Here is a 10,016-nt window from a genome sequence, read left to right on the forward strand (position 1 = left end):
TAAAATCCATGAAGCTATGATAATTTTCTTCAGCTGAGTAGTTAATCTCTCCTATTGCCATGGAGAGATTTAAAGCAAGACCCTCATGGAATAAAAGCTTGGACATCTAGCAAAGAAGCATTGCAGTTGTCTGAGCCAGTGAAAGCTGCATTATGCTTCTCTACGGATGTGAATTTTCTGCTTATATTTGCTGAATAGAGTTAAACCCCTATTATCTAGCTGACTCAAGAGTCCTTTGAAAAATTCAGGCAATTACAGTTCATTGTAAGCGAAATATGTTTCTGTTTGAGTTTTGAAATGGGAGAGGAACAATATGTCCAAATTTTGAGCAATCTGACTTCTGGATAACCAAAGCTAAAATAATTGAGATTAGCATGTGTATCCTACTTGTGTTTTGTCTGCTTGCTTGTTTGTTTGTTTTTAAAAAGCTCTGCACTGCATTGTTTCTCTCATCTTTTGGATTGTTGATTAATAAGGCACCAGTCATGATTTGCCAGTTCTCTGTTCCCTTGTGACAGGACAACAGAGTATTGCATCCTCCTTACTACATTTCCCTCATTGGCAATCTGCTTTAAACAGTCAAAAAATCACAGACCAATCTGGTATCATTTGGAGGTAAAAGGGAGTGAAGGATAGAAATAGATTATTTAATTTTTCTGCTGGCATTTTTAATATGAATGGTGTAGCATCTCTACATATGAAAAAATGTATTGTTTCATATTGTACTCTGGTATCAGTTTTTCCAAGGCAACTGTTTTCAACAGTTATTGCTAAAAGAGTTGGAACTTATACAAAAATTTTATAACTGTATTTTTTTATGTAATTTTCTGCTACATTTAAATTTTGCAATGGCTTTTAATTTGCTTAATTGGATAAAATTTCACCTGAAAACCTCAGTGTTTTCAGCAAATTGTACTTTCAATTGCCTCTTTTTCTACTAGGAAGCTACAATGTAAGAATATATTTTGTTGAAAACTAATCACATTTGTTTAGAATTATGAATGGATGAAGCTTCCTTGCAGGCAAAAAGAAATAATTTTAACTAGTTCTGAGAAATGCAAAATATACTGCTGTTTCAACTCTAAGTACATGCATAAATATGTATCTTTATGTACACACAGAGAACGATTTTACCTCGACACAAGCCTTGGAGTTCTCATGTCTGAGTCTGCACCTTCCAAACTCAAGAGGAACCAATCTCATCTATATGGATCCCGCCTTCATCCTTCCTGCCTTCTTCAGTATCTGTGCCAGTGGGGGCACATGGTAACTATTTTCAGAGCAGGTGTGAGGAAATGAGGCAGGTTGGCTAGCAGCCAAATGCTTGTCAGAGGTGCCTAAATCACAGGCAACAACCATGACTTTCTGGGTTGCACCATCTGCTCTCTGATGTTGCCTTCTGCTGTAAATTCCCAGAGAAAGCACCCAAAAGCCCTCCTGACCTTGCTGAAAGCAGCACCCTCCTGGTTCCTGAATGCAGGAAAAGGTTTTTCTTTCATTGTCCACAGTCACCACAAGGTCCTGCCTCCAGAATTACCTCTTTTCCTCTCACCTTGAGCCTCCCACAGTAAGTATTTTAAAATAACTGTTTTCATAAAATGTCCTGAGGTTTATCTTCACTTGGTCTTCTGCAGTGATGCTTTGCAGAGTAATCTCAGATGACAATTAGTAGAATTAAATACTGTGAAACACACCAAAATGCAGAAGACAGATGTCAAGCAGGATTGGAGCAATCACCTCTGCTCTTCCACCTCAAAAGTCTTTTTTGTTGTTGTTTAATCACCTTAATCTTCCTTAGTTTTTCTTACAGGATGTAAAGCCTTTGATTAGAATAGTGACATTCGTGGACAACAGAGAACTAGGACAGGAAGCAGGCAGAGTGTGAAATAGTCAAGGTCTTGTCAGTGCTAATACATTTAAAGACACCTCCATCCCCACCTCTGATCAGTGGAAACCACAAGGTTTCTTCTGAAAAGAAAACGTAAGAATTAATGAAAAACATGCTTTGTAAAATTTGTATTTTTTGTTCTTAAGCCTACCATTTCACTTACTGCACGCTTACTGGAGCTAGCACATGTAAAACTTTTATTTCAATTAATAAACCTATCACAAGGACATAAAAGATTGCTGGTCAGGGAAAGGCCACATGCCTCAGTAAGACTGTGTCCTTTAGATTTATTTTAACCTCACCTCTCTGCTTTGTAACTATATCATTTAACCCCTTTGTCTATAAAAATGTCTTTGCTGGCTCTTAAACACATTTATTCTGTTTGCCATCTTATTTCATATGTTGCCAAGTAACAAAGACCACTGAAGCTAAGTAGGTCACCTCAAAGTCTTCCCTTTTCCAAAGAGAATAAATTTAACCTCTTTTTTTTTCCTTTTTCTTTTTTTTCCCCCCATAAGAACAAATACTATGAAAATCCAAACCCTTCTTTGACTGCTTTCTCTTACATATTCTTCAGAGAAGTGATATCTTTAGGATGGAAATAAAATCAGATTTGATAAAAAAAAAAACCACAACAAAAAAACCCTAGCTCTTCCTTTGCCTGGAATATCTGTCTATCTGCCAGTTTTACCTTTTGTTTTTTCTATCTATCTGCTTATTTCATATTGTTGTTTTGGTTTGTGATCTTTTTCAGAAGCCTTTTGCTTTTCAGCTTTGATGGCTTTAGGGATTTTTTTTCCCAATAAACTTTAAATCATGGCCAGTGAATTACATGACAAATCATCAATAATATATATGGTCTCTGTTCAGGGTCATTGTTAATTTCAGAGTAAAAATGTAGAATTCTGTTTTTTAAATGCAATTATTGACATTGAGGAAAAAGGTATACATGAGACAAACAAGCTATTGCTCCTGCTTTGGCATTAGCCTGAGGAAAGAACTTTTAATAATTCTATAAAGTTTGGTTAAAATAGGGAGAAGAGAACGTGTGACCATCAACACTTATGATTCATCCTTTGCAAAGGTTCCTGGGATCACTAGTGCCAGCCCCTTCAATGATTGTGGCTGCCTGTGGGACCCTTTTTACCATGAGGAAAGAAGCCAGCTAGAGATTGCACGTATAGTAAGCAGCAAGTTGAATTAGTTATTCTGGAGGTGGCTGTTGTTCCACAGGAAGGGGTTCAAGGATGCAATAGAGGGAAGTGGCAGTCAGGAGGAAGATGGAAGAAGTAGTCTGGTGGTGTTAGTCCAATCACGACTGCCCACTCGTCTGGGGGTGTTAGTGAGGAGGCACTGGGTGGAAAGTGCAGAAACTCCAGCATGGCTACAGCACTCCTGTCCTGCTCCATGTGCTCAGCTTGACTGCTTCATGCCATGCCACAGTAATGAAGAGGCGCTGTATCCTGCACCCCTGCACTGAAGTTCAGAGACCTAAAGGGGCCATCCTACTCAGTATAGCTGAGTGGCATTGCTGTGAGGCCAACTTGTGTCACATTTTATCATCTCCTGCTCATTCTGTTCAGTGATCCTGGACTCGAGTCTGGATGGCACTATCATTCTATCTTTGAGAAAAAAAAAAAAAAAAAAAAAAAAAAAAGAAAAAAAAAAAATTTCTTTGCTTGGTACTACTGATCTCAGTCTCCAAAAGCCTTTAGCAACACAGGATGGCTTACTTCACTGAAAAAGGGCTTCCCAAATTACCTATCCTCCTTAACTATTTAATGCTCTGGCATTTTGCTGGTCACTCTAATGACAGTGGGCAGTTGTTGTACATGGTACTTTTAAGCTCAGGTTTTGAAAAGTGTTTTTGCTGGTAATAGTTGAACTCAGAGTTATTCAAAGCCAGAAATCAAGTGGAAATAGAGCGGCTGTAAGAAAAAATCCTCTTTACTACCACTATCTATTTTCATATTTGTGGGAGTTTTTTCATGCTCTGGTACAATTAAAGCTATCATTAATCATTTAAACTAGAAATGTAGCTTAGTGAGTTAATTCATGTTAAGCCCCAAACTAGTTTCTTTGACTAATTTCTTTGACAACCTTCTCTCTACAACTACCTGAAAGGAGGTTGTAGCGAGATGAGGGTCAGTGTCTTCTCCCAAGTAGCAAATGATAGGACAAGAGTAAATGGCCTCAAGTTGCACCAGTGGAGGTTTAGAAAAAAATTCTTCACTGAAAGGGTTGTCAAGCATTGGAACAGGCTGCCCAGGGAAGTGTTTGAGTCACCATCCCTGGAGGTATTTCAAAGACTTGTATATGTGCTGCTTAGGGGCATGGTTTAGTGGTGGACTTGGCAGTGCTAGGTTAAGGGTTGGACTTGATCTTGAAGGTCTTTTCCAACCTAAATGATTATATGTTTTTGTGATTCTATGAATATAAAGAGGATGCCAAACATGGTGCTTATCAAATGAAAATGTGTTTTTACCACTGTACTGGTGAGGTTACAGTTTTTAGATTACTTTGAGAAATTCACAGTCATGGTAAGGAAAATGGAAAACGTCTCTAGTTTTTTCTACCTTTAAGTAAGTGAACAGGAGAATCCTATATTGGTGATGTGTGCTAATGGGAAAGACAGAAGCTTAAAAATATTAAGCATAAAAGATCTAGTACAAGTTCCAATAAATTGAAAGAAAAGTAATTTTTTAACTTGCTAGATTTCATACATCGGATTTTCTTTCTGCTGCTTCTTTTCTTGTCCCTCGAACTGATCAGAAAACACAGAACATAGTCAATTAAATCAGGGATAAAGTAAATCGCATATTCTTCATGTCCTGTGCTTTGCCCTCTTCCTTATATTGTTCTAATTCTCTGCTGGCCAAAGAATAAAAGTGAGGTGGTGACTAGCAAAAAGAACAAAATTGCTGGAGGATTCAGAGGCTTATGAAGTACCTGAAATTACAGTTAATTCTTTTTTTTTTAACTGACTAGATTTTAACTTGACAGTATCTCTTTAAATATATTTAGTTGTCTGGATATTTGAAGCCTAAGGTCTCAGTTGCTCAAGACTTTGTAATGTGACACTATAACATGTTTCTTTGGTATGCTAATTGTTTCCTTCCAGCTGTTACAAGAGCAGCTGTTGTACATTGTACACACAAAGCAGCAGCAAAGGTGCAGCCCTTCTCATTATCTTCTGCTGATGTTTCTACTACCTCCAGGCCTAAGGTCTATTTCTGAGACCCCAGTGGGACCTGCTAAAAATGGACACAAAAAGGACAGAAATTCAGGTAAGCATAAAAGCACCAGCTTTTCTGTGACACATGCCAAACCATCTGACAGTATGATACAACTTGCCTTTGGTATGAAGGGAAAAGAAGAAATTAATTATTTTAGATTTGTATTGTGCAACAAGCCCTCTCTGGCTATACATACAGGCTATTATAGAGGTGTAGTAGCTTCAGGCTGCCCTTGAGAGTGGTCTTCATGACAGCAATTCAAGCCGATTGACCCATACATTGCAATGCCATAGTCCTGCACAGTCCTATATTTCACCTGGAAGATCTGTTGCATTCACACTGCACACCAGCTAAGATAATGCTATAGATGGCCAGTATCCCACCTGTCTCTGTTGTGGGCCAGGGCAGTTCCTTCTCACATTCATGCCACAACACAGTAACCCTAGCAGCCTGTGTCTCTGTTACAGCTCAACTCTCAGCAATTTTGCTGCTGCGTTCACTTAGCTCACATTTTGTGACACAAGGTAAGTGAAAAGAAGGCTCATGAAGCTGGCCCAAGGATTCAACAGTTTTCCCAGCTCGGGAGCCACAGTTGGTGAGACCACTCTTGTGATTTCCTCATGCCCACAAAGCATCCGTAGATTCACCACTAGGACTATGGCACATTACTGTTGCAACCCATCTAGTTCTCCTGGTCATTATTGACAGTATGACACAGACACTACTATTTGATATAGATGAAAATAGCTTCTCTATAAAGTGAGACAGCTTCATGTTTACTAAGGGTAAGAATCCACAATGCTTAATCATGGAATTATGTGAGCCTTTAGAAGACTGAAAAAAGAGGTGTGTGTAGTTAACTTGAGAAGAAAGAATGAACACTCATGACAATTTATGGCCGTGCCATAAATTTAGAGACAATTTGTGTCTCTAAAGTATACCAGTAGAATGGATCTAATAATATCCATCCTGGGAGAGAAAAAAATAATTGGGACCCAATCTTCTGACAAAGGCAGTAACACTATTGGTGTTATTGTGGATCAATCATTGCCTAGGAGGCAACTGTTAATGTGTCTGAAAGCATCTCAGTCATAGTGTGATGGGGTCCATCCCAATCTTCTGGTAGAACAGCTGACTTAGTTGTGCTGAAGAGAGGCAGTATATGATTGTTCTGGAAGGCACCACACTGCTTTCAGTACAAGTCAGCATTGATATATGTAGAGACAACCATGTGGCACGGCTCAAATGTCCATACAGGCACACCAACCTTTGCAGCTTACCAAAACCTAGGTAAAGTATTTGCAAGCTTGGCTTCCCATTGAACTTTCAAACAGTTTATGTTCTTGGAAAATATTGGTCTTAGGTTTCTGTCTTCTTTGTGGGTTGGGACAGTAATAATTTTTAGAAAATATATTTCATAACCTCAAGGATTCACCACAGGCACTGCATGGACATGAGTTCAGCAAGTAGCCAAACACATGAAGAATGGACCACTCAAGGATGGTGGTTGTTTATTTTTTAAAACCTCCTCTTTCACAATTGACAGAACTACTCTTGCTTTCCAACACCAGTGAAATTTAATAGACAGATTTGTCTATATCCAGGCTTGAATACACTCTTGAAGGTATAGGCTATTTTAGATAAAGGCTATTTTATGAGGCTACTTTAGATAAAGGTGTTGAGAAAATGAATTCCACAGTACACACTGTAACATGAGTTCCTTCATGTTTTCAATTCGTGTCACAGGACACATCTCAAATTATCACAATAACAGTTCATATAACCGTTTTAGTGGGCATGCAATGATACAATGGAACACAGACATGGTGATATTCCACTTTGGTAAAATTAAACCCTTAAATTGATATCCATGATTAACAGTTGCTATTTGTCTAAATAGAATCTTTCATTCCCAGATCTGAAAGCCTTTCAACAGGGTGGGAGATGATGATATCCTTTTTCTAAAGAATAAGAAAATTATATGTACAGAGGTTAAGTATCTTATCTCATAGATTTAGAGGTAATGCTAGCAATAGAAGCCACACCTTCAAGCAGCACTGCCTAACCAGGTTTTGAGTGACTATACAAGTGCCAGTTACTGAGAAGTTTTACTTGGGGTTTCACTCCTAATCCCAAGTGGATCTAGAAAGTTTCAGCACTTTATATGGATCCAGCCTACAGTTGCACTAATCTACCAGCATTAAAAATTTCATTTGTAAACAAGATCAACTTTATCAGTCTCAACATACGCAACCAGCTGAAATGAGACCAAGCATGAGTTTTACCATAAAGTCCTGAGCAATGCAAGACTCGTAATGTTAAATAATTCATATTTAAATTAAGCCCCCAGAATTCTTATGTCACCTCACTGTTTGCTGTGAGTAATCTGTCTGTGGTATAGCAACAAAACCACCCTATTTTGTACTGATATGTTCTGTTCAACTCTACAAGATAGAATCAGAGCTACTGAAGTGGAACTATAATGTCTGTATCAATAGCTAGAAGAAATCGTTTTTACTTTGACAATTTGGGAGATTCAACAAGGTTATTGCATGAGGTTCTGCTCTATACAATGCTCTGAAGCTTAAAGGAAACACAATATATAACATTATGACAAGTAAAACAAGTACTGTTCCCTCAAACATACTGATTCGCTTTGATAACTGACATACATTATGAGTAGGTTAAGTACCTCTTTCCATGGTGAGGACAACTAATTTAAAATCAGATTAAATTTGTGTAAATTTTTATGTTGGAGGACTTTTTCACTAACAGACTCAAATGGATATTTTCAGTTTGTGGCTCATTTGCAGAATGATTTTGTTCATGAGACGGGGTGAAGGTGCAAGATACTGACTCCGATTCCTGATGGGCATTCCAGCGCAGCCCAGGTAAAAGCTTTATATCATGTGAGCAGTGTCCATTCTTCATAGGACAGATTTCAGCAAAATCCTGTCACAGACTTTCCAACAATTATGGAAAATATATATCCTACTGTTTCTGAATAAATTTTTATAGTCTTAAGTTTCATGGTGATCATAAATTGAAGCATATATCTTGCGAAATTGTTATTAAAACTTGTGTTAATTCTCCTTTTTCACCAGTTGACATGCGTTATTTTCATGCATGACTCCATGTTTACTACACAGCGTACTCTGTCTACATTTAGCAAACATTTTGTCAGCTGATAAGTAAGCACATGAACAGACGGTACTGATATTGTATTCCTGTCTATGTAGCAGTGTTCTGGTGTTCGCTCTTGGATATTCTTTGACTGCTGTCAAAAAGATGAAGGCTGAGTGACAGAGGTGACTTATCTTGACAAGAGATACCACTGCTTTGCAGAGGACTACATGGAGGAAAAACAAGAGAATCAAGAGAGAAGATTTGATTTACGTTTTCTTGTACATACAGGGCATCTGGAACGATATTTTCCTTTGAAGGCTGCTTCTACACTGCCACAAGCACAGAACTGACAACGAGGTATAATTTATCCACAAAAGAAATAGCAGGCTCAGCATTTCAAAGTGAAATTTACTGTAAGTGTTAAGTATAAGTAACAATAACTGTGCTACTCACTCATCTGTCTTACCATTTAGTATGGCACACACAATCTACCTAAATTTATATATTCTATACTTAGTAGCTAGTCTCTACATATTATATTCTGTCTCCTTTCCCTTTGTACTTGCCAATTTTTCCAAATGACAGTCAGTTTAGGGTATTTTGTCTGTCTGTATTTGGAGTAAGACTGCACAATAAGGCAGAATAAAATCCCATGGCACTGACTATTTCCTTACTTACAGACTATTTCTTTAGTCTGTAAGTCATCACACAGAAGTCAATAGGTTCGTTTAATAAAGTAGGGTCCAGTCCATGGGAAGAAAACATTATTTCTCTATATAAATGGCACCTATAATGGTCATTGATTTCCATTGTCTTAATTTCCAGGAAGTTTCTGTAGGCTTTGATCTATATTCTGCAATATTATTTATCTTATATAAAACTTCTGATTGAGGCCCTTTTTTTAATAGTCAGGGCAAGGTCCTGCAGAGTAGTATTAAAAAAGAAAGAACAGAAATTCTTGCTTCGATTGTGGGGTCCTTCCTTTCACTGGCTGAACAAAAGGAGAAAAACATTTCTGGTATTAAGAAGAACGTTTAGGCTAAATTACATTAGAATTGAAATGTTAAAGAAATTTTTAGCTAGTGGATAAAAATACATAATCTGGTGAATTAATTTTGAGACCAGGACTGTAAAGTAACAGTATGAAATTTAAAAAATAATACTAATTTGAGCTTCTTTAAAAAAAAAAAATTCTCCTGGAGTGTAAAAGGTAGGCTCAGATCCACTTAATACCTAAAAGGCAAGTCGTTTTCATTAGGCGTATGATGCAGAAGAATTAATTAAGCAACAGAGAAATTGTAATAGGACTAAGGTCAAATAAGCAAGACAGTGGCAGAATAAGGAATAGATCTCTTTTTCCTTCCGCAGCTACTATACATAAATGAGATGGAAATTAAAAAGCAATTAGGAGAAATATATTGAATTTGTATTGCTAATGGACTACTGGGTTTTGGCCTTCTCTTCTGTGCTCTGGAAGGGCACATGGGACTGATACACATTTGCTGGTAGGTGCAGGAGGTAGCTCAGCTGCGATGCATCGATCTGTGTACCACAGGTTGCAGTCGTTTGTAATTATGCATTTTCATTCTGAAAGCATATCTCATCATACTTTGGCATACTAAGACACGCATTTGAGATTGGCTAGAAGCAACTGTGCTCTAAAATATACAATATGTATGCAAATTAACAACAGTGTTATGTCTGGGATAACATCGCATCTCTAAAACAAGTCTATTGTTTGCCTTACCTTATTCTGGACTAATATT

At 37.6% G+C, this 10,016-nt stretch overlaps 1 long non-coding RNA gene across 1 annotated transcript; it reads left to right on the forward strand.

The window, feature by feature from the left end:
• Nucleotides 1-1,127: 1,127 nt before the first annotated feature.
• On the forward strand, nucleotides 1,128-7,984 carry LOC106887304. The gene is made up of 3 exons (XR_001411855.1): nucleotides 1,128-1,567; nucleotides 5,107-5,175; nucleotides 7,920-7,984. It is a non-coding gene; the product is annotated as an uncharacterized LOC106887304 (long non-coding RNA).
• Nucleotides 7,985-10,016: the final 2,032 nt, after the last annotated feature.

Source organism: Calidris pugnax, unplaced genomic scaffold (genome assembly GCF_001431845.1).
Source record: "Calidris pugnax isolate Ruff unplaced genomic scaffold, ASM143184v1 scaffold8, whole genome shotgun sequence".
Taxonomy (NCBI): Eukaryota; Metazoa; Chordata; class Aves; order Charadriiformes; family Scolopacidae; genus Calidris; species Calidris pugnax.